This window comes from Diadema antillarum, unplaced genomic scaffold (genome assembly GCF_040938485.1).
Source record: "Diadema antillarum isolate AM-2024a unplaced genomic scaffold, OU_Dant_1.0 seq00001227_RagTag, whole genome shotgun sequence".
Classification (NCBI taxonomy): domain Eukaryota; kingdom Metazoa; phylum Echinodermata; class Echinoidea; order Diadematoida; family Diadematidae; genus Diadema; species Diadema antillarum.
Window position 1 is genome coordinate 376,240 of NW_027272016.1, and position 25,704 is coordinate 401,943.

General features: G+C 38.5%; 1 protein-coding gene across 1 annotated transcript in view; it reads right to left on the minus strand.

The window, feature by feature from the left end:
• LOC139745005 (uncharacterized) overlaps window positions 1–25,704 on the minus strand; it is a 176,285-nt gene that overhangs the window by 137,617 nt on the left and 12,964 nt on the right. Inside the window, exon 2 of the mRNA XM_071655409.1 lies at window positions 1,470–1,596. The gene's annotated coding sequence lies outside the window, so the exon portion shown is untranslated. The remainder of the gene's footprint in view (window positions 1–1,469; window positions 1,597–25,704) is intronic.

Genomic DNA, 25,704 nt, shown 5'->3' on the forward strand with positions numbered 1-25,704 from the left:
GCACAACTTCCTTCCTACACAGTATGAAAGTTCACCTTTTTTTATACCCAGGTTGATCTTTTGTAATAAATGCCTAGCTGCACGGCTGAAAGAATCATTATCATTATCCCTAAAGTTTCTATCAATTTATAATCTCATAACTATCATTAATTTTACATTTACTCTACCATTCATATAATTACTCTAATTTTTTATCATCACTGACACCATACATTGTAATGTGTACTGCATGACTAAACAATATTGGGCATTATTAAAAAACTGAATAGTAAAATTGAATGATCTCATCACAACATTCAATAGCTGGAACACAGAAGCACCTGTGTGTTATATATAAGCTACGAACAAAATGGTTTCCGAAAGTATGTGTTAATGTATGAGTTGTATAGCTATGGTTTCTTATCAACTCATGACTAAAGCCACTGTCACAGGGTATCAAAATGCACATATGTAGCTAGTGTCTTTACTATGATGGAAACATCAATGTACTAACTCCTTGTATTAACTTAGCTCTATCACTTTTGGTTCTAGAGAAGAAGATTTTAAAAGATTTTTTTTTTTTTTTTTTTGGGGGGGGGGGGGGGCATGGTATCCATTTGAACAAATTGGTACCCCTTTCATACCAAACTTCTCCAGACGTCACCCGAGCGCACTCTAGACAGACGTCTGGGGTGTGATTCGTTAAGTAAACACGAGGTCCGAGTAGAGTACTGTTTCATACCAGAGCCTAGTCTAGAGTGCGCTCGGGTGAGCTCGGTACACGTTGTCTTTTAAAATTGTCTCTTCCTGTCTTACTGCAGCATAAATTACACCCTTAAAATCAAGTCAAAATATTAATTGGGGCTTTGAAGATTAAAAGGTCAAAATCACACTTCTTAATTTCTATCACAGACTATCAATATCGTCATCATTGATTTTAACGCCATTACCTGCATTCACATTGCAGGCATGCATACTGTACAATGAATTGTGTGTAGGCCTACACGTTAAATGTACGTAATACAAAGCGTGCTTATGAGTTCTAAGACTACCGGTTCCGTTGACATCCACTGTTCATGCAGGCGAAACCTTCCACACCAAAACGACATCCAGTGTTCATCCACTGTTCATCTACTGTTCATCCACTGTTCGTGGTAGACGGTCTAGCACGCATCGCATCCACTGTTCATCCACTGTTCACCCAGGTGTCTTTTTCGGTATCCCTTTCATACCTACAGGGGTCCAGGATGAACAGTGGACGACCTCCGGACATCGTCCCCCTTGGCATGCTACCTGCCAAGTTTGGTGAAAACTGGTTATGGGGTTCTCAAGAAGAAGATGAAAATGTGAAAAGTTAATGTTCACTGGACGCCGGGCAAAGAGCGATCACAATAGCTCAGGTGAGCTAAAAAGCCAGAGTATAAATAACACTTGATTATTTACCATGGACAACAAAAAGTCTCTCAGTTTACCTCATAAACATCACCTACCAGTGTACATGTCCGTTGTCACATCACACCACCCACAGTATGTTCCATTGCCCTGATGTGTATTTTCTGGTAGGCAGACTGTGTGGAGAGCACAATTTACTTTTCTCCTTTGCTGAGTTCCAAAGTTCTGCAAAAAGACGTAAGAAAGAATTGAACAGTAATATCAGGCAAACCACCAGACCACATCATATGAAACAAGGTTTCATGATATTCAGTGCTATACAAAAACACCAGCTCTTACTTCGGCAAAACTCTAGTCAAATAAGGATGCTAGCTTTATAGAAAGTGTTTGTTTATTTCCAAAGTGCTTTTTGATTCCATGCACATGGTGCCTTTCATAATAAAGGAAATTTATCAAAAAGTCAAATACATTGCACACATTGTCTTGTTCATAAATCTTCACTAAATTGTGGTGGAGAGGGTTTAAATGAAATTGAAAAATTAGAAAATGCTGTAAACTATAGAAATTGCACCATATTATTGACAAGTTGTGTGTGTAATACATACAGTACTAGTCGAGCAATGGTGTCTTTCAGGGGCCAAGGGTTATAGTTTCTAAATCATCATCCAACTGCATTCTTGCAATTGGGTATACAAACCAATTAGGAGAGTTAAAAGGAATTTTGTCACCATTACCTCCTTATATGGACAGGGTACAACAAAAACATCTGTTTGGAGAAAACTTTAAATCAAAGAACTTCCTTCTTTCCTGTCCAAGTTTGTCACACTTCTACCATTCTCTGTAATTTTACTCGTAACTGTATTCAGAAGAACCAACAGTGGAACTGCACAATGTTACAAAAAAAAAAAAATCTTCCATATATATTTGAATCAATGTTTTCAAAAAATCAATCTGTTCATAATTATCCTACAAGGCAATCCAACGAATTTCATTTACCATTTTTTAGGACTTTGCTGGCTCAGCAAACCTTCATCTACGAGGGGCCTAAGTATTGGAACTCACTTCCCAACGACATAATAACAGCACAAACTTTGAATTCTTTTAAGAATAAATTAAAATTCTTTCTGTTGAAATCTTATGATATACAACCAAATTATTTTCGGTTTCATTCTCTCAATCAAGTCGTTTGTTTGTTTGTTTGTTTGTTTTTACAAGTATTAAGATATCACACAGAAATCATCTTTTAAGGAAAACAATCTGTCTAACATAAGTTTACCTCAGATATTTATTTTATTGTACCAGTAACAGTGAGTCTATTCTCTTTCTCTTTTTTCTTATATCCGTTCCTATGCATTCATACCGGCATATGCACCCAATCAATAGCAATTTCAAACCAGGGAGCGTTGTATTGTTTTGTTATTGCATTTTAATCATGAAGTACAGTATGCTCGTGTCCACGATGGCGCGTGTTGTACCATAGTCTTATTTCCCCCTTTTTTTGTTCTTTTTTTTCTTCTTCTTTTTTTTTCCCCTTCCTAAGTTAATTTCATGTCAGTTGACATTGGTTTCTTTGACCTTGTGTACGTATTTTTTGAGGGTCCCATACCCTACAAGCTTTGCTTTTTAAGTGGGACCCTCCATTTCCATTCTAATCTTTGTATTAGGTATATACCTTAGAAACGAAATTCTGTTGTTACTCGTGACCACTTGTACGTTTTCTCTGAAATTGTTATAAATTTGTTCTGTAAATGTATTGTATATATTTTTTCTGTTTATTCAATGGAAATGGAAATAAAATTGAATTGAATTGAATTGAATTGAATGTCTAAACTTTCTTGCTCTGTTTCTTACTGTCCGTCTGTCTTGCTCACTTTCTCTTTGTTTTGCTCTTCTTTCTTTAGATATTTTATCTTTTCCCCGTCTTGTTCATTCATCTACACTCTGTCATCTAAACTCTCACAACCCACTGAATTGTCATAGATTTAATCACAATAGTACATTGTTATCACTTGTAATTCATGATTAAGTTTGGTTATACAAATGACCAACCAACATTTGTTACATTCACACACTGTTCCTAAACTTTAAGGTTAGGTAAAAAACGTTCAACTCTTGATGATTTGCATGTAGTTTAGCGCCTTGTGGACGCACTCGAAAGTTAGCAATCTTAAAGTTTAGTCGATGATTAGAACCACAAGACATCTGACGGTTTACGCTCTATCCACAAGCAAAGGGGGAATCCCACTCACAGTTTCACTCCGTGTGGACACAATAATCAATGAGCTTGTGAGTTAGCGTGAACTGCACAATAAGGTCATAGCGAAGACTCTGCACTTCCGGTATAATCATCGAGCGAAATTCACTCGTAAGTTGTATATCTATAAAGTTTAGGTGCGTGTGTGCATTCAAGAGTAGACCTAATCATCGGCAGTTAAGTTTTCGACCTAAACTTTATGTTTGGTAACTTCTTGTGAACATGACTAATGTAGAAATCAGAGAACAAGTAGTCAAAACAATTAAAAATGCAAACATTATGAAAGATAAGTCACAGTCCAATGTAAAGAGATGTCTGGCGTAACATAGTGGACTTGACACTTTGGTCTGGCATTAAAGACACTTCTGACTTTCACAGCTTCCTATGTCAGTGAGACAATACACAGTTGTGTCATAGATTTGAAAATTTACAGCATGGGAAATACATAGTTCCCTGGTGCACAATATGCATGCAGTGTTCAATCACTATACAATGACAATGTCAAACATTCTTCTAGGAAATGCTCTCATGATGAAAACCTACACAAAAACCTTTGAACATGACAAAAGTCTACAATATTACCCACAATACCTACTTACCAATCATTATTTTCATAGCAATGCTCTGTTCCTGAAATTTGTTTAGGGTGATCATGATCATGATCTGATAGCTATATGTTCACAGGGACAAGGACTGGAATGAACAAGACTAGAATACAAAGAGGGGAAAGTAGGAGAATGTCTTATCTACAATGTACCCACAGCGCATAACGTTTCAGGCAAATGGACCTGCCATGGCTGCCGGGAAGATGGTGTAAATGCAGCATGACAAAATGACAAATGTCTGTCAGTCCACGCTGTGACCAAGGAGGTACAAGAGCGAGAATTCAAACAGGCTGTGATCATTTCATGCTATGTTTACACGTTTCCGGCGGTCATGATATCCCTGTTTGCCCGAAACATAGTGCGCCGTGGGTACATGACATACACACATTAGAAGAACTCTTGTTTTTCCCCTCCGTATCATAGTTTTGTTCACTCCAGTCCTCGCTCTGGTAAACATGGAGCTATGAGACACAATTCTCGAAGCATCTGGTTAGGCTGGACTACACAATATTTTCCATTGCATCCCAGTACGAACCTCTAAGTTTTGTTATGGCCTATTACAGCAATGTACACTACTGTCTGTTCTATTATAGTTGACAAGGTTTCTCATTAGCCCCGGAACTGCTGTGGCAATGTTTTTTTTTGTCAGTTCAAAAATCAGACATGGTATTCACGGCAATCATGGCCTGTCATGTTTGCCCATCCCCCCCCCCCCCCCCCCCCCCCCCCCCCCGGTTGTGTTTTCGAGGGGTGTAAAAAATGAGTTTCACAGGTGCATATGTGCCTTTGATGATCAAGGTTAACTGCCGTTATCTTTTCTTATCAATCTAAAGATTCATTTTGAATTCTGAAATAATGACTGGTATATTTTACTTCTTTCTTTGTTTCAAAAACTGAACTAAAATTCACCTCATAAAACATATGAAATAAAAGTCACCCCCTCCAGAAATGCGTGCAAAAGTGTAAATCAGAGCTGAATTTAAAGACCCAGTAGTGTGGGATGTACCATGAGAGTGGGAAGGCTCATCTAGCTAGCATACATAAAACATTATATCTAGATCTCTTTTTATAACTAATAGTGTCATTAATTTCTCTATAGTTATACAATTTGTTCAAAACTTTTACTAAACATGGTTAAAAGAGTTAATTGTAGGTCTGTAATTCAATAAATGACATTCACCATTTATATGAACATACAAATAACATGTATAACGTATGGAAACTGATGCATGCACAGTGTATGCATATGAATTCAGCCATACTAGCATTGATGTACAATACATTGTATGATTCATTCTGAAGATCAAGAACAGTTTGTAAAGGGAAGGGAAAGTTGAAATACACGCGCTACAGTAATTTGCACTGCCAGTTACAACAGTTACAACAACAACAGCAGCAACAACAACAACAACAACAACAACAACAACAACAACAACAACAACAACAGATCAGCAAATCTCCTGTTCATAACTGTTCTCATTTTGGTTGGGTAGTGCAAAATCAAGGAAGCTTCAGGATTAGAAACGTATAGACTGAAGTATTTCCCCAATAGATAACCTACAAGGTATGATGGTATAGTAGTAGCCTCTTCATGGCATAGAAAATAGAAGAACTGAGGCTAGACTGTCAAGAGTACATAAATTATACAGTTAAAAAAAATAAATGAATCGAACATGTACAAAATCTTGGTTGGAGAGGAACACTTTCCACTAGGGCGAACAGAATCTTGAATATCAATGCAGCCATGCGACACAAGCATCTCACACCATTGAAGAGCGAAAGAAGCTGTAAGGGATGGATGAGACTGTTTAAGGTACAATACAGCTACGTGTACTATCTGTGCAGCTACAATGTAGCATGCTTTGAATCAATGCATGGGGCACGGGGGATAATTCTGCATCTCTACTGCAGTCATACAGGTAAGAAACCAAACCTCCATACTTAGGCTTTGTACACAGTGAAAGCACACACACACACACATACACACACAGAACAAGAGGTGACAAATACCATAACTTAAATTCATTCACAATTGATAAACTGAATATCTGTTTTTTTAACTTTTTGATTGAAAAATGTCCAAGCATTTCACAAGAAGTGTGAGCCTGATCACTGAAATCTACTATAATTTCAAAAATGCAAAAGTGCCCTCATGTCTGAAGGAAGAAACCTCTTCTCACTTTCTCTCCCCTACCTCCATAGACTTAGTGCAATTTCTCTTTCTCTCTCTCTCTTTCAATGATCATGCAGTACTGCTGATTTCCTATCAACTACAAACATACAGTGAATAACATTATCATCTGTCACCTACATGTGTGAAGCGTGTTTAGCGTACATGTGATTAAACCTACAACCGTGTACACTTGTAAACAAGTCTTATACCAGCATGTGATAATACAGCGTCGCTCAATAGCGATGTTTGCTACGGAATATGACCTCTTCATATTTTTCTGTGGATATCTGCTTTTATTTTTTTCAATTACTTGATGAATAAATTTTTTGGAGTGTTGAATAATCATGTCAGACAAATTTACAATTTGCTGTTTCTATTCAAAGCCAAAAGTATACAAAAACATTGTGTTTGCATTAATCTTTCATTGAGACTAGTTTCTCAACATTTTGTCACTGTTCTCATGCTGCAAGATATCACACATCTTGTAAATTAGAGCTTGAAGAATGTGCACATGTATATATAAAGGCATACTTCTTCTTTTTCGGTGATCCGAGTATCCTCTCGGATCACCTTCTGTATCTGTACGGATTCTTTGTTCTTCTTTCTTCCTTTCTGGACAAAAGTTGTGTTTCGATTAGCTCAGAAAGTACTCTTCCTATCAATGCCAAAATTATACCATATATGTATCGTGTCCCAAAGACGACAAATCAAGTAAAATCATTGTGATCAGTCGGCCGTGACGTCACTATGACGTCATTATATGAAAACATATTCTCAATCATATCTCATTAATGGAATGGAATTTTTCAATGAAATTTACGTCACATATAATTCAAGTTATGCGCATTCTACTCATGTTCTCAAAATTCATATTTTCTCTTAAAACGTGCGCATACGCGCGCGTTGAAATATTTGTATGCTGAAATCGAGCTCAAATGTTTTTTTGCACACGTTTCAGACCATTTGGAACATTTTTTGAAAAATTGAAAAAATTGGACGGACGCGTACGCGCGCGCACATATACGCACGCACAGCTCATATGAAATAGAAATTTCCCGTTTTTTCACTCTTATCGGATGCCTGAAATGTCAAGGAATATTTCTACCAAGTTTCAAGTCAATCCGACTCAATATGACGTCATACGGGCCCGTCAAAGTTGAAATTCCGCGCGCGCTCAATGGCGATATACATTGCAACGATGCCAAAAAACCGCCAATTTTAACCCCGATGTTACTTGTCAGGATGGCCGGTGACCCCCCATTTTCTTCACATATTGTAAAAGCTGATGAGTTGTACATGTTATTTCATGGGTTGGCGAAGCTGGAAAAATGATTAAAAGATATCAAATTTCTTAATAAAGTAAAAAAAGCAAATTTTCAAAATGACGTCATCGAATTTCAAGTTCACTCGAGCGTATCTCACTTATCCTTTGCCAATTTTCACCCAGCTTTCGGTATGTTGTAGCTAATTAAATGCTCTTTCATTAATGTAATAACAACATTTTGATTGGATGACGGCATCACCTCGTAAAAATTGATTAAAAGTAATCTTGTCGAATTTGACCAGTTTACGTGTTATCTCTATGGGAGTGCAGTTTTTCTGGAAATGAAAATTGACATGACTGTCCTTTTCGAGCACTAGCTCACTTATGCTTCGGTGAATTTCTCCCAGATTTTAATATGTTGTAGCTGAGACTTTGGGCTATCGTAAATATGCCCTTTATTTTTTTCATACGGTGTTGGGATCACGTCCAAAAACTTGGTTGAAATTAAAGCTTATCGTTGATGTATGTTCATATTCCTTTCTATTTGCAACTTTCTTTGCAATAACTCACGAAAAACAAACCCTATCAGCCCAATATTTTGCACATGTTTAGTTCATGTCACGTACATCATTTCATAACATAACAACTACTTGATCGGACACCATCTTGGGTATGTAAATTAGGGTCAAATGTCATGAATGTTTTATCCTGTATCTTGGTGAATATATGTCTTATCTTTCCCATATTTTGCACACATAAAGACCTTGTTACAAGGATCATTTCACAAAATAACCACTTCTTGCTCAGATGCCATCTTGTCTGTGCAGATCGGGGTCAAAGGTCATATGTACTTCTTTCTTTATCTTCGTTATGACGTGTTATCTCTATGGGAGGGAATTTTTCTAGATGTGAAAATTGACATGATTGTCTTTATCGAGCACTAGCTCACTTACCCTTTGGTGAATTTCTCCCAGATTTCAATATGTTGTAGCTGAGACTGCGCGCTATCGCTTGTGTGCCCTTTGTTTTTCATATGGTGTCGGCATTACGTCCAAAAACGTGGTTGAAATTAATGCTTATCTTCGATGTATTAAGATATTTCTTTCTTTCTGCAAATTTCTTTGCAATAACTAAAAAAGAACATACACTATCGCCCCCATATTTTGCACATGTTTAGTTCATGTCACGTACATCATTTCATAACATAACAACTACTTGATCGGACACCATCTTGGGTAAGTAAAGTAGGGTCAAAGGTCATAAATGTTTCATCCTGTATCTTGGTATATACATGTCCTATCTTTCCCATATTTTGCACACGTAAAGACCATGTTACAAGGATCATTTCACAAATAACCACTTTTTGCTCAGATGCCATCTTGTCTGTGCGAAGTGGGGGTCAAAGGTCATATGTACTTCTTTTTGTATCTTCGTTATGACGTGTTATCTCTATGGGAGGAAATTTTTCTACATGTGAAAATTGACATGATTGTCTTTATCGAGCACTAGCTCACTTAACCTTCCGTGAATTTCTTCCAGATTTTAATATGTTGTAGCTGAGACTTTGCGCTATCGTCAGATGCCTATATTGGAATCAGGACTCAAATCATTGATTTTCGAAAAGATCGGATCACCTAATTTGTCAGTGTTGACAAATTCCGAGTCTAGTTTTCTTTCCTTTTTTTGCAAAGGCCTCCCCTCCTCCCATCCAAGTCTGACACTTCATCTGCCAAGAAAATCAATGCCAAGTGCTCATTTTCTTCATGTTCTCCTTTAAGTTAACAGCTGATCATCATTATGAACATGTACACATATATTGGCTTGTAGTAAATGCTTTTGTATATATATGCGGCATATATGGCAATGTGAGGGTCTTTTTGTTTGTTTGTTCATTATGCAAGGAGGAAAAAGCAAGACAGACAAGAAGAGAAGTGAAAGGAAGGAAACACCTGCTCAGCCAGCTGTCTTTTATAGTACACAAGCATCAGAATATTACAACTATCTATTTATTATTTTCAAACTCCATTTATGGGGTGTATATCTCTAAAAAGAAAGTGAACATATCATTTGTTCCCAACTTTAGCCCTTGTCACAACAGTGTCATGAACATAGGAATGGTTCAATCACTATTCTTGTACTTCTAAATCACAAATGTCAGAAATGACTTCAAAGTTGTTTACGATTTAAGTTACCATCCATGTGACCACTTGCATGGTTAAGCACTATTAAACTTACGAGATATTTTTTAAGTTTTTATACTTGGCACATTTATCCACAATATTTTACGGGCAGCTCGATGACAATGCAGACACTGCTACTTGGGTACAGACCAAAAAATCCATGTGGGTCTAATAGCGACCCATGTAAAAAATGTCATTGAAGAGCCTGTAGTTACTGAGTACACAAGCCTGCTTCCTGCAGGCACTGAACTACGGGAAAATAAACACCTTAAAAAGATTTGTATGCACACGAGTAAGATTCTAATATGTACATGAAACATTGTTAAATGATTATCACTTAAGAAACATGTTGTGCTCATAGTCATAGTTTTTTTTTTTTTTTAATGAAAATTGACACAACTTCATTCAATGAGCAGTAGGTCATTAATCTTTGTACAGTTTTCTCCCAGCTTTTAATATGTTGTAGCTGACACGTTTTTTGATTGGAGGTCGGGATCATGTCTAAAAATTTGGTTTAAATTGATACTTTGGCTTCGATTGAACGAGCTGATGGGAAATCGTATCACGTAGCTGGTATAGCTGGAGAATAAGAGGCGCTGTCATCCCCATATTTTTACACAAGTTGTTTGTAGACTATGTCACATGCATTATTTTATGAAATAACAACTTTTTGATCAGACGCCATCTTGGATATATATGTAGATTAGGGTCAAAGTCAAAAATACTTTAGTCTGCATCTTAGAAAGTATATCGTCGCTGAGGTGACAAGACCTTGTATCTGAAATTTTGGTGAAAATGACTTTTTTGGATTAATGGTCAATTAATCGGTTTAGTGATGTCCTGTCCAAATCCTAACTGTCTTACCCCCAAAATGAAGCCACCACAGCATGTCAAAGGAAAGGCTCTCCCATTCGCTATAGTGCTTTGGCTGCCATGTTTTTTTGGCTCTCCTGAACATTTGACATTTTGTAGATATGAGGTCTTGTCGCCCCAGCGACGATATGCTCTATCGCCACCATATTTTGCACACATACAGACCATGGTGCTCCGATCATTTTATAAAATAACGACTTCTTGGTCAGATGCAATCTTGGCTGGGTAAGTAACTGGGGTCAAAGATCAACCATGCTTATTTCTGCATTGGAGAATAATTAGCATGCCTCTTTGGAAATACATGCTATACGCCCGCCATATTTTGGACACATGTAGACCATGTTACCTGGATCATTTCATAAAAAGCGATGTCTTGATCAGACGCCATCTTGAATATGTAAATTAGGGTCAAAGTCTAAATTTCTTAAATCTCTTTATTAATAAACAGTATATTAGAAAGTATATGGTCTATTGTTCCCATATTTTGCACACATACCTTGTATAGACAATGTTACTTGGATCATTTTATTACAAAAAAATGACTCCTTGGTCAGATGGAATCTTGGCTATGCAAATTGGGGTCAAAGGTCAACAATACTCATTTCTGTACTGTAGAATACACAAAGTGTATTAGTGTAGTGTCTTTGGAAATACATGACCTATCTGCCTTATATTTTGGACAAATGTGAAGTATGTTACCGCGATCATTTCATAAAATAGCGACGTCTTGATCAGACGCCATCTTGAATATTGCATATTAGGGTCAAAATGAAAAGTACTTATTACTGTATATCATCCGTAAATACATAGCCTGTTGCCCTAATATTTGCACACATCTAGACCAGATAAATTGATTCATTTTACAAGATGGTGACTTTTTGATAACAATTCTGTAGTATTGTTAGTCCAAGTCCCTTTGATTTGTGCTTTTTGCGGCATATCACCTAACTCGTCCAAGTAACGAGTTCAAGTCTAGTTTTACTTGATTTCATATTCTGACTTTGTATCTGCATGATGTACATTGTTTGATTCACTCTCTAGATGTATGATAACTTGAACTGTGTAAAACTTGTTTCCGTTGGAAATCAAAAATTGTTTGTTTTTTTTTTTTTAGAATAACCCACCGAAATAAAGAAAAAGATATCTAATGTGCGATTTGAAACAACATGCCATAATACTTTGTAAGCCAGCTTGGTGACCTGTACAATGTGTAACAAGTATCATGGCTATAAAATTTAAGGTGTACACTATCACGATCATGTTGACTCTTGATACTCCCAGTAAAATCAACAGAACTGTACACACATTTAAAAACAGCAGAATTTGATTTCTCTCTAATTACAATTTGTAGAAAGAAGCTGTGGTTGACTTGTGATACTTTAAACGTAACATTCTCCTTCACTGCTCTGATTACTTTATTTGTTTTTGATTGCACATTTCTACAATTCACATTTTTGTAAGAAATTTCGAGTTCTGGGCAAATCAATCAAAACCTCTTTTCCTGTTTCTAAAGAGACACAGCATGAAGCCAAGTATTGATAGTCCAAACACTAACATTTTGTGACCTATCATGCCTTCAAAATTAAAGCTTTTTATCCAAATCAGACTAAGTGCAGTCTAATTGGAGTACTGTTCAACAAGTTTGCAGGAAGCAAGAATCCCACAAGCAATCTACTCATCACCAAGCCAGGCACGATTTACTCCTTACATTTGAGTATGTGTAATCTATTGATTATCGTTGACTCATTCAGCATGTGCTACTGAGGACGCCATGTTAGCTCATTGTAGGATGACACACTCTTCCAAACCTTTTCAACTTCTGCAAGCCTTTCATGACCCGTCTGATATGTCAGGTTCCTCCCCTTCCCCCTCAAAATTCATACTCTGGACAGCATACAAATACCTCATATGTGAGATACAGTAACAGACGAGACATGAGACAATATTTTCAATGCATGCAAAATAATGTGTCAATCCATTGTTTGCTGTGAAATACACATTGTCTATGGATACATACAAAAATTATCAAATGAGAATATTTTCAAACCAACAAAACATGACAAATGTCTGAATCTTGGATATTACACCATATCTGTTCAAGGACTACACAGTGCAATGCCATGATCTGGTGTATGACAGTGTGGTAAACTCCTGTGGTGAAATGTTAATCAATTTGTCATCCACTGAATCATACACTGGCTATGCATGGTTCTTTTCCTAGTACACCGCTCTGTGAATATGTTATGCCTGCAACTCATGGCATGTTGTTGAAGATACAGTCAAACCTGTCTATAGCAGCCACCCAAGGGACACAACAAAAGTGGCCACTATAGACAGGTCAGCGGCCATTTTGAATTTGAACATGTGCATTGTATAATAGCATAAAATACCGCATGTTATTTTAAAAAAAACAAACAAAAAAAACATGTGTAGCTATGGTATGGGGATTGTTTTGTACAATTTAATTACTTCATTTAATTTTACCCCCTTTTTTTTTTTGCCTAGTTCCGTTATTCTGATTTTGAGAAATACATGTAACACTTCGGGTCTGAGGAACTGCACTGGTTCGTACTGCTTTACATGAATGGGGTTTATAAGTGAGTTCGAGGGATTCATAATGTGCAAAGCTGACATAAGCAACAAACAATACCCAGACAAGTACCCTATCATCCTTCAATATTCAAAGGGATTTTAATCACTAATAAGTTGACATCTTGGTAAAATTTTACAATGGTATTAGGAGCTGTCTTTGTTTTTGTAGCATCTATTCAGGGTGGCATTACTGAAGCCTAATACGTGTTTACTAAGTTTCTTGATGGAATTGAAAAATTTTGTGCGAGTTGGTTAAATGCCACTCAGATTAATATGGGTTAATACATTACTTTAAAACATTGTTGTTTATTAATAGTTATGTTCTCTCTTGGGTGAACATTACTAGGAAAAAAGAAGAAGAAGAAAAACAAAAACATGCTAATTCATAGAAGAGTGCTAATTTTCAGCATAACTGACAATAAATGTTCATATTGAGGTGTGAATTTTCTTGAATTTGTCTCCGTCTACAATTGAAATTTGTAAGATCATGACTGTTGATCTATAGTTTAACAAACATGTCAGAAAAAAGGAACCACAGGACTTGAACCTGTCATCTACAGCATTCCGGGCAGCAACACTACCACCAGGCTATCCCTGGTTGCCGGCAATGACATGATGAACTTGGAACAAATACCCGAGCTCCCAAATTCTGACATTGTTATGTACGTGGTCCAAGGCAGACAAGGCATTAAAGGTCTAGTTTACCTTTGGGAGCAGTGATTTCAAAAATGTTCAAGATATCACATTTGATGCATATGTGTAGGTCTGTTGTATCACAAAACATCCTACCATATGACATTTTTGCAATAAAGCCTAAAATATAAGGAGATACTGGCAGTGTTTTTCTCAATAAACCGTAATATTTAGTCTGGAAACATTTTTAGTATGACTATTGTTCACATTTTGTGTATTTAACAACACTTGACATCGATTATATGGATTCAAATTTTTACAGTGGCTGATTCTATCCCTAACTCACATTTCAGAATTATTTTAAAGCACTAATGCTGGGTTTTTGTTTCATCTGCAATTGGTAAATTATGCCTTTAATGAAAGCAAGAGATTAGCGGAGGGGTGAAGGTGGAGGTGTGAATTTTCTTCAGTTTGTCTCCCTCAACAGTTGTGATCTTATAGATATCATTTGTACAGGGAGATGAACAGAAGAAAATTCACACCTCAACCTTCATCCCTCTGCTTGATCATCTCTTGCTTTCAATGTCTATATTCTATAACTAGCAGCACCCGTGGAAATCCACGGGTCTGAGGAGTTTTGTTTTTTTCTCATAATACAATTTTGCACATTTCTATTGAAGAAATAAAAAGAAAAGTTTCCTCATTCTTTCGTTAATTGTGCTGTCTTCAAAATGACCACCCTTCCCAGAAATTTAATATTACATTTGTAGTACGTGCCCGGCGATCCGGTCCATTGGTTGGGATCGTTCCCGCCACTTGCTTTTATTATAGAACTTGAGTTTCGATGGGTTATTTGCACCCGTTGAAGTCCAACAGTTGTCTTGTTGTCCCTCAACCCCCCCCCCCCACACACACACACACAAATATCTATCCCCGCAGACCAAAAAACAAAAACAAACATTGAGGGAAAATTACCAAAAACGCAAATGAGATTCCCCGATTCCCCGAAAGTTCTGCCCATAGATTCTTCCCGTCGAAACGGGGAGATATTATTGACACTATGACTTTGATATTAATTACTCCCTGCTCTTGCATCCATGCAGGCACCAGAGGGAATCCACGGCTGGTCTCAAGGCCTCATTGTTGGTTTTTTTTTCATTCATATTTCTTTTCCCACGTTATGAGAGAAAAATAAAATATTTTCGTCTTCATTTGCTATCTCCTTTTTGTTTTTTATCACCCAAACTTGGTTTGATAGATCATAGAACCATCTGTTTATCTGCTTCAGACTGTACATTATCATTATTATCATCATTACTCTTATCATTATTATTATTATTATTATTATTATTAATATTATTATTATTATTATTATTATTATTATTATTATTATTACTCTTATTAATATTATTATTATTATCATTATCATTATTATGAAATTATCACTATAATCATCATTATTATTTGGGGAGGGGGAGATCATAGTCATTAGGTTTAATAGGCACCCGTGGGAATCCATGGGTCTCAGGGCCTCATATTTTTTTTTTTAATATTTTTTTTCCAACGTTATGGGAGAAAGAAGAATATTTTTGTCTTCATTTGCTCCCTTTTTAAAATTTTTATCACCAAAACTTGGTTTGATAGACCATAGAACCACCCATTTTATTTCCACTTGTAATTTAAAAAATAGGCGGTCAGCAAAGCGAGGTTTTCCCCCTGTCCGCTCTTCTTATGGGTGTTACAGCAGCTATGCAGTAAACGAATGGACAGCGGCGCGTGTAATCTGATATGGAAGGGCACGATCGGCAAAGATATTTAGCCGTCCTAAACAGTCTGAGTACAATGATACCCGACTTGAGAGCAAACGGCGAGCAAACTAAATGACCTACCTGAGCTGCATAGTATCTATAGCCGTCCTAAGCAGTCCTAGTACAATGATAGCAAACTTGAGAGTAAAATAAATGACGTACCTGAGCTGCATAGTATCCTGCAGTTGTGCAAAATACAATAAAATAACGGTTTCATGACATTTGCTCCTGCGACAATTACTCCCATGATATATCTGCATGCTAAGCCAAACGTAAATTCAACCCATAAACATAACCCTAACCCTAATCCTAAGTCTCACATGAAACTAAACCTAAAACCCTATCACAACCCTAACCCTAAGTCCTTAGAGAAAATAAGACCGGAGCAATTGTCACAGGAGCAAATGTCGTGTCACCTAAAATAACAGCATTCGTTGTTTTCATTTGGGCACGCCAATGGCGAACTGTACGTAAATGCCCTTGTATGACCGCACCGTGTATTAATATATGAGAGTCCATGTAACGCGCACGCAGAGAGTGTTTCGTGTACCTCCTTTGTGTAACCATCGTCAAACACAGGCGCAGGCCCAGGCCACCCACTGGCATACCCGCGAGTATGCCCTGCATAAGCAATCACACTATGCAGGCCATAGATGCCCATGTGCAGCGGCGGCAGGAACAGCTGTAGCGTTTTGTGTAACCATCGTCAATAGGTCAGGCGCAGGCCAGAGTACATTGTGTGTGTGCATGCGTGTCCGCCGGAAGATGACCGAGATTTCGCTGCACCCATCATCTTTAGCATCCCACTGTCTCTGCAAGCTAAAAGATGGACGATCGAGAAAGCAGGAGTCCAACGCAGAATTCGGTGAATATTAAAACGCTTGGCTCTTTGGTCACGCACAAAAATGCATTATGCATCTATCTAATTAATTTTTCTTTGTCGTCCTCGACGTCGCCACGAAGGCAGAGCGCGGATGAAACCCGCGCCGTTCGATGCAGGATACTCTCCCGCGGCTGATGGCACCGGTCGCAGCGGCCCGGAGCCGACGGTTTCGGAGGAGATAGACAAACCAGCAACGCCCGAATAAAACAGGAAATACATAAGGCCGCGACAACAACAATGACTTAGCGTATTATAGTATAGGATGGTTTCCAACAACCACAACTTGCAATGCACTATCACTACCGTACTGGTATACTACATGTACATGTATATGATGGAATTCAAAAATGCAGCAGCGGATCTCTCAGGTTGTTTCTAGGTTGTCACTGGCATTCCAATATCTTTGTACTCAACCTTGACTTTGACTATGTATACTTCCCATGTGAATTTCCTTTAAAAACACTTTGGATGCCAAAGAAACCTTAGAGACAATTGGTCAATATGTATATTATGTTGTAGTATAGGATGCCTATCAATGCATCATATGTGACCATGCATCACAAAACCAACAGAAAATCGCATCACAAAACCAACAGAAAATCGCATCACAAAACCAACAGAAAATCGCATCACAAAACCAACAGAAAGTTGCATCACAAAACCAACAGAAAGTCGCACCCCTTGATTTTACATGAGGACTCGAGAAAGGTGAAATGGGTCAGCCAAGTCAATCTTGAGTTTTTCATATTTACCTTCGCCAAGGGAGGAGGTTATGTTTTTGTGACCGTTGGTTTGTTTGTCCGGGTGCAAAATAACTCAAAAAGTCATGCATGGATTTGGATGAAACTTGCAGGAAAGGTTGAAAATTACATAAGGAATAGATGATTAAATTTTGGTTGTGATCTGGAAATGTTTATGGATTTTATGAAGGATTTTTTTATATTTTGGCAGGTAGGGTCAATGAACTTGGAAGTTGATGTTTTCATATGCACACTAAAGTGCATGCTCTAGTTTCTGCTAGAGCGAGGCGCGCCGCGCAGCTGAGGGTTTATGACGTATAAAACGAAGACTTCTTTATTGGGAAATCGGGCAATTTTTCAGCATGCATACCTATACCTATGGGTGGAAATCACTGATCTCTATGCAAGAGCAAGATCATCAGTGGAAAGTAGGTGCTTGGTGGAGGTCTGTGCTCTCAGAGTGCTTTTCTAGTTTCTGAAAGAGCTATCCTTCTCCTACATTGTTCTTTAGTTTGGGATCATAACCGGAAACGTGTGTTTTCAGCAGTTTTTCTACAATCCTTTCTTTGGGGAAAGGAGAATGATCAGGTATGTCTTAGAGGCCCCTTTTCATTTCTCAAAATCCTTTGCACACTCTTCACTTTCAAGTCTATTAACTTTTGAAAGGATAACACTATTAAAGTACTGCTTTGAAAGTTAGCATTCATCATGGACAGAATATGTGAATAGAACATGCTCAATTTCAGCTTAATCTGAAAATCCCTTCATTGTTGTTACTTGGGTGGTTTACATCCTGTGTTTGGTCCTATTCATCTCACAGAGATGCTAGTACAATGTATGGCTTGGTAAAAGATAAGGCGCTTGAACAGACCCTGTACTTCAGAGCCTCTTTTCTCAGTTTCCACTTTTCCAGAGCGTGTGCTTTCTTTAACTCTTAATGTGCCATGGTTGCCGAACGGCGACCTTAGTCCTGAGGTGCCATGGTCGCCGATCGGCGACTAAGAACAGCGAGAAAAGCATTGATCATTTAAGTTCTTGTGGTACCGTAATGTGTTACACCAAGCAACTGCCAATGATATGTACTGGTAGCTGATTAGCATAGCCATAGTTTCCACTAAAAATATGAGCATGCTTACATTGGAAAATTTTGAGTAAATACACAATTTTTCCGCTAGATGTATTTTTCTCACATCGGGAATGTCCGCAGCGGGTGCACCCTCTGCGAAATGTGTATGGATCAAAAGTCTCATAGGTAAACCACACGTGTGTATGCTATTGACTCTGCGTGTATTGTCTAGATGCGGTTCGTATCCACTCGCATCGTTCCGCTTGGGCGCTGTCCTGCGGGAAGCTGCTTTGATTTTGTCCCTCAAAGAAGGTCAGCTTTCGTTCGTCAGTCAAGTCTTTCATCCTTTTGTTTTGGTGAACGTCACTAATCATCCCCACGCTAGCATAGGAATTGCACGTGGACAAAGGCCTGCCGATTTCAATAGAGTACGCCCGCCCGCGGTTCACGTAGACAAAAGGAGGATCAGCAGGTTCTTCCTTCTCAGGTGGACAAAAGACACTATTCCAGGGCCCGGGACAATTACTTTAGTTTCAAATACAGGATCTGGGACTAAAGGACTCAGTTTTGGGAATGAATTACTGAGGCAGAAAGAGAAATTGCCAAGACAAAATAAACTGCTAGTATCTTTGGAATCATACAATTCTAGAAGGCAATTTTGTTATCATTTGAAAGAGGAAATGTTGCTCTAAAACTTTCTCACAGAGTCAAGGGAGCATTCCATTGAAGAAAAAACAAGACTGACTCTTTTTTTCCATACTACACAAAAATTTATATTTTTTTTGATGTATCAAATATTTCTGCAATATTTCAAATTCACATAGATATTGTGGCAAACTGACTGCATGACACGAAAGAGCAAACATTTCTTGACATATGTTGTGTAGAACTCAATTCAAAACAGTCAATAGTTTCAGAGATATGGCGGTTTTAAATTTCATTGTCAGTCCAGTCTCGAAACGTTCTAGCGTTAGGTAAAAACCTCTGGCACGTTAGGGGTTTTGGGCCTGGCACATTAAGAGTTAAGTACATTGTATTTAGATAGGTTACGTGGGTCCATTTGAATTGAGTTATACAGTACATCATTTTAAATCTTAGCGTCTACTCTTTCAGAATCTGCCCTTAACCCGTTCCTTGCGGGCACCTGATGGCCTGTGTATTATGTCTATGAGTTTTTCAGAATTCAGTAGGGAACGGGTTAACTAAAAATCCATGTCTGCGACTTTTAGTTGGTTTTGTGATGCAGGGTCACATTTACAACATTTGATTTCTCCATGACCTACATTTTTTTTTTTTCACTGAATGCCCAGTGATGTTCAGTTATTCATGGTGATGTACATGACATCTGGAAAATATACATAGTATAAAACATCTTTCATTTTCATGAATAATAGCAAAGCAGTATACTCCTCAACTCCTGCAGTTACGGAGAAATATTTTGGTGTGATCTAGATGTACAATGTAGGTCCCTACTATATGAAACACATGAAAAACTTTTGTTTCTTCAGATATCAGAGAGATGATGACCCACATCATTTAGCCTGGTATGAGGAGATGACAAGCAGACTACACCAGTATTTGGTGTAGGTCCATGCTATCATGCAGGCAGGTAGGCAGGCCATCAAGCCACACACATATTCCAAGCCACACTCACCAACAAAGTATGCACACTGGCTGATGTGTTGTCAGACATATTAGCATTATATATTAAAGGTATGTATTGGGAGCAGATGATTTCAAATCAATATTGTTACCCATGTTGATTTGTAGATTGCAAACCTCATTGTACTTTCAAGCAGGTGAAGAGAAATACAACAACACATGATTAGTGCACTTGCAAAAATAAAACAAATCATAAAATTATTTTGTGGTATCTCCATTACTATTACATGCATTCTTATTGGGAAAGTAATGGGCGAGTTAAAGCCTTTTTTAACCTTTTCATTCATGCTGCAATGAAAATCTGCACTATCAAAAAAAAAAAAAAAATGATTGGCTTTAAATGCTTGTTATTGTATGCAACTGCATCAACAGCTTTTGAGCATTCTCAAAGCTAACTTCATTTCAAGGAAGAAATAATGCACTCCAGTTTGATTTTTCCAGCAAAGTATAGGGCAGTTTTCAGTACAGATGCCCAGCAACTTTCTTCAAAATATATAGTTTTTCTGAAGTTACAACATTTCACATACAGTGCTATTGACACTTTGGAATATTACATCAAGTGGAACTGCCTCAAAGAAACCCTTCATGCTTTTTAGTAATGAATTATATAGAGTCTGAAATTCCCAGGGCCGTGATGTCATATTACTTAATTAATAAGAAACTGTTATCCAAATGTTGTTATTGCAATTCTGTGTTGGGTTTTTTTGCAATACCTAGATGCTTGTCTTCCTTGTCATCATTTTAGGAATGTGAACTGGATACAAATGGACTTAACTGAATTCAACTGACTGCATTTATTATACAACACCTACTTAGAATGTCGCTATCTGATTGGTCGATAGCCCATCACGTGACATTTAGTGAAAAGTTCCATTGCAAGCTCTACAATGTGTAGCTGTCAGCAGTGCAATTTTGTTTGAGCAAAATGTTCCATTGCACGGCTCTGATGCATTTGCTCTGATGTCACAATAAACAAACATGTGCCGCGCACTTAACAATTACAAGCGCGCTTACAAGCGCATACATTTGTCACTCATTTTTGTAAACAACTTTGTTTCGCATACGTACGTACACGGTGACTGCGACTGTGAGGCTAATCATTCGTCTTTCACGGAAAATGGTTGCCATTTCTGTGCTAAATTCAAGAATCTGTGAGTACGGTACCAAATCTGTTGACGTTCAAGGTGTTGTATAAAACAAATAGTGTATGGTCTACTCGTGCAATGGAACCAGATTTCGCACGAGGTGAAAGATGAGGCGCACTATTCAACTCCACTTCGCCTCGTTGAATAGAGCACCTCTATCTTTCACCTCGTGTGTAATCTTGTACCATCGCACTCGTGACCATTCACTATTTGTGTACTATGATATAGAAGAGGCAGAGGTGACATCCCAATACTGGATAACATGTCTTTCTGCAAAACAGGCAGACAAACTACAATAAGACTGGATAGAGAACTGAGCACTCCTTTTTTTTTTCCTATACAGTGAGTAAAAACAACTACTACCTTACCATGAACTCAAATCTTTTTTATCTAAGCCAAGAAATGTGAAATTTATATCCTTTTTTTTCCATCCTTACATTTAGAAATGCACATTGTAGTCTAACCACAATTTTTGATTCATAATATTGTATTCAAGGTAAGAAACTCTTAGCTTTTCACTTGACTTCTGACTTTACATGCCAATTGAGTCATGGATTATTTCAACTGATTGTTTCTTCGGATTGAAATAATAAATTTCCATGTCTGCAATTCAAGAAGAAGAGGAAATACAAGAACAAACACACAGACTTTGACCTTGACCTTTAAAACACTCATGCTATTTGCCTGAAATTACTCTATCTTAAAGGCCGTGTCACACCTTTCCGGGCGAGCTACGCGGGCTTGTGGCGAGGAGGTAGTTTCCAGCACGTAGAAGATTTTCCGCGGGCGAACAAGAATGTTTGCAATTTTCGCATTTATTTCTTACCTACTAGACGCGTGGTACTTAGCTTCTTCTTGCGTGCATTCCGTGTGACCTGCGTGAGAGCCAACTCCTGTGAGGTGCTGCCGGTAAGAGTCTCCTACTGGTATTCTGCGTGTACCTCTGTGAGCAAACCCCACGACTCACTCGGAACAAGTTTTGAGCATGCTCAAGGCCTTGTTATAGCGTATCTGGGGAAGTTTTGCGGCTTGACTTGCGGGGAAACAAATTTGCTCCCTGGAGCTCTCCGCAGTTGGTCCGCACCTGACAGTACCTAGCGCGTATCTCGCCTGTACTTGCCCGGAGGTGCTCATGCAAGTCCGATTTAACCGCAGCCAAGTTTTGAGCATGACCAAAACTTTTTCCGGGTGAGTCGCTGGGATGCCCGGAGAGGTCCACGCAGAACGCCAGTAGGAGGCCCTTAGCGGCAGCACTTCACACGCAACTCACACGCAGGTACTTCGCAGTCCCCGTATGCAGCCAAGATAATGACATTCCGTGGGACTTCTGTCATTCCCTCAGAGGAATTAATTCACTGAGTTGTCAGCCCCCACGCGACTGGTACAAAGGTCACACAGGATACCCGCAAGTAAAATTTAAGTAAAACGCGTCCAGCAAGTAAGACACATGCACTGACTCGCCCAAATCCTTGTTCGCCCTCAGAAATTCCCGGTATGCTGGAAAATCCCTACACGCAACAGAATGCATAGCTTGCCCGGAAAGGTGTGACAGGGCCTAAACATGGTTGCGGGTAAAAAGATCTGCATGCACACCTCCAGGTGACTACGGGTGAGGACACTGCCTTATGGTATTGCAAAGTAAGATATCTGCGCCTCCAGACAAGATACAACATACACATGGTTTGCACGAAACCGACACTGCGCAAACAAAGCCCACGAGACCGACACTACGCAAAAGAGGCTCGAGAGACCGACAGGATGAACAGCGTCACCTATAGACCAATTGATTGTATAGGGTGTCCAGATAATGGCATAAGGAAGATATGAGAGATCTATGGGAAAAGGTTGCCAGGGTGTTACCCCATCTGTTGCCCTCCCTCACCCCCTAAGAAATGTTTAAGACCTTTAATTGTCTTCGTGTGTGTGAGTGTTTGTGAAAAAATAAACAAAATTCAGTATAAGCATGCATTAGATCTTTCCACATGAATTAAAAAAATGCCAAAACACCCTCATTTCCCTTTCCGCAAAACACAATATACACTTACTCGGAAAAAAAAAATAATGTGGACATTCAGATCAGCCAACTAGAAAAATACCTAGCTGTGAAATGAAGTTTACAAGGAAATATTTCGCAAAATGGTCAATGTTGCAGTGCACACCTGCCTTACATGATCTGGAGGGGGCATAGTCATCTGCAAAGGTATTGATTTAGTATTTATAAATTCACAGAAAATAAAGTAATCACCTATTAAGGTAGCATTAAGGATTTGGAAAAAGGAGATGCATCCATAAAAACAGCTATTCCATTTCATCAGAAATGTACCGTTATGAGGAGAATAATTTTACAAACACAAGCCACAAATCGAGGTGAATCACAGTGATATAAAATGTTATCATCCATTGAATGCGGATACATTATAGTTACAGGGGTAAAAATTGAACTCTAAAACATCTTAGCAGGCAGGTAGGATATCTAATAAGGCCTACTTAACTAGCGAAGCAAGAAAGAAAAGGGGAAAAAACTTAACACCCATCCATCTTCTACCTAGAAAGGGGGAAAGCCTATTAAAAATAACACAATGGCATTATTGTATTATAATCGCAGATCTAAAATGAAACCATACATTGTTCTTGCCCTCTTTTATTCATTCTCTTTTTTTTTTCTTTTTTTTTTTTTTTGGGGGGGGGGGTTCCCATGAAGAGTAGGCGTACAATTTTATTCAAAAAAAAATAATCGGTTACAAAGTCGCTCCCGTAGCGTCATAGAACTGCTCCCTAAAAGCCACATGTGTAGAAAAAACATGCTTGATGCTGCTGATATACTTAGATGGTGCTGTTCAATTACAGTTGAACCTCTCGTATCCGGACAAGTCGGGACCGGGGCTCATCCCGATAAGGGATTTAGCCAGATACGGGAGACTCAATGCTTTATACATGTACATATACATACACATGTACTGATGTAGCCCATTGTACCACTTGTAGTAATGTGTATACTGCAACATTTTCATTGTTACACTCAGTAACAGACAGCTACTACCTAATACCGTACCGGGCCCAAGGTTGTGTGTGTGTACTGTGTGTGAACAATTTTTGAGTATTCAATATCATTCGTTGCTCAGCCAATGACTCGAAACAATGCATGTCTATCTAGTCATATCGACGGCTGTGTATGGACCTATATGTGGCAATGCGATATGAGAGGACTCGAGCGCATAATCTGTTCATGTTCTTGCGATGATTTGGGGATGTTTGGGGATGTTAAAATGTCTGAAGGTAAGCAATTTGGAAGGAAATTTGATGTAATGTATGTTAATCATGTTGGAAGTAATATGTACGGTAATTCATGTGTATTTGTGTAGGAGTTCTCAAGGAGTTGGGAATCCCCCTTTCCTCCCGTAATTATTTAAAAAAAAATCACGGCGAGATTGTGTCCGTATAATAGAGAGATCCGGATAAAGGGAGGCCGGATAAGAGAGGTTCAACTGTAGTTACATGTACAATCTCTCCCTCGATAGCGTGACAAAATTGCACCCGCAAGTTTTTCCCCTTCATGGAACACCCTGTACAGAGACATTATGGACTTGTAATTGACATACATGTACTGTATACGCTATAATTTTCGCGTACATAAATTTTCGCGAATTGCCGCTGTCACACATTTTCGCGAGTGGTTGAATTCGCGATGGGGGGACCAGAGAAAATATGAATTGGCAAAGAAAGTGTGAATTTTCAACTTACTAGCAAATAAGAATGATACTAGTTATACACTGCATAAAAAAACTTACCAAACTCTGCGAACTAGTAAGTTAGAATTCAACATTTTTGAAGTGGTTAAGTCCATCACGCTAGATTTCTGACGAGTGGTCCCCTTGCGATACTGGATTGGCTCTCTACAGTATTCGTAAGTAGACGTGGACGTGTTATGTACGTAAACAAGCTTAGCCAGTTGGTCTGTTCGGTAAGCCATGACATGGTACAAATTGTATACTAACGTTAGTACTGAAATGTTCGTATCATCAAGGCAAGGGATTCATTTTGGAAGGTAATATTTTCGCGTGTTGTTAATTTCGCGAATAGCTCCCGACTCGCGAAATTCGCGAAAATAAAACCCCCGCGAAATATATAGCGTATACAGTAGATGGCACTGTTCATCCTGTTGGTCTTGTGAGCCTTCTTTGCCTAGTGTCGGTCTCGTGAGCCTTCTTCGCCTAGTGTCGGTCTCGTGAGCCTTCTTCGTCTAGTGTCGGTCTCGTGAGCCTTCTTCGTCTAGTGTCGGTCTCGTGAGCCTTCTTTGCCTAGTGTCGGTCTCGTGAGCCTTCTTCGTCTAGTGTCGGTCTCGTGAGCCTTCTTTGCCTAGTGTCGGTCTCGTGAGCCTTCTTTGCCTAGTGTCGGTCTCGTGAGCCTTCTTCGTCTAGTGTCGGTCTCGTGAGCCTTCTTTGCCTAGTGTCGGTC